The sequence below is a fragment of the Suricata suricatta genome, chromosome 17 (genome assembly GCF_006229205.1).
Source record: "Suricata suricatta isolate VVHF042 chromosome 17, meerkat_22Aug2017_6uvM2_HiC, whole genome shotgun sequence".
NCBI lineage: Eukaryota > Metazoa > Chordata > Mammalia > Carnivora > Herpestidae > Suricata > Suricata suricatta.
The window spans coordinates 55,567,791-55,568,612 of NC_043716.1; positions in this window are offsets into that span (position 1 = coordinate 55,567,791).

Here is an 822-nt window from a genome sequence, read left to right on the forward strand (position 1 = left end):
GGGCGCCCGCCCACCGACTGCCCCTTCCCCTCCAGCTTGGAGGCTTACACTGCCTGATTCCCTTCCACTCCTGGGGTCCCTTAGCTAGGGATTGAGCCAAGTGGATGTGTGCTTCAGAGCCGGGGTCATGTCCTGCCGCCCCCTGCCCGTGCCCCCCTTGGTAGGTGGCCTCAGGAAGCTTACTGAAGATTCCTTTCTCAAATAGAGGTCTTAGAATTTTAAGTGCGCTTGGCCAGTTCAGATGGAGGGGGAGGGGGAGGGGTTACTATGAACAAAACAGGATTTTATATAAACTGGCCATATTTTTGACCAGCCAAGAGCCAGGGAGGGGGTGGGCCTTGGAGTGCAGGAGCAATAGGATTGGACGGAAAGCATTTGCTGGGCTCTGCTCACAGTTTCCTCCCTTAGCCCACAATGTGGGACTGAAGGACTTTTCCCAAAACAGTTCTGTGTTCCAGGAAAGGCCGGGATCTTGGAGGCGCGGCTGGCAAGCAAAGTGTGGCCACCAGGGTCCCTGGGTACCTGTCCCTGAGGCCTCCCCAGCCCCTCTGTGGTCCGTGCTGTTGTTACACAGGGGACCGCCCTCCTGCCCACAGGGCGTTTGCTATCTAGAGCGAGGGCTGGCTGCAGGCGCAGGAAAGGGGGGAGGTTGAGGAGTGACTGCTCAGGAAACTGTGTGGTGCTGACTTTCACTAGCAAACGGGACGCGCCTGGGAGACAACGGTCTCTCTTCTGTCAGTGTGTGCTGGGATCAAAGGTAAACAGGCAGCGTGGTTATTTTTAGCACCCTGACAAATCCAAAGTCACTCTTCCAGCTCTTGT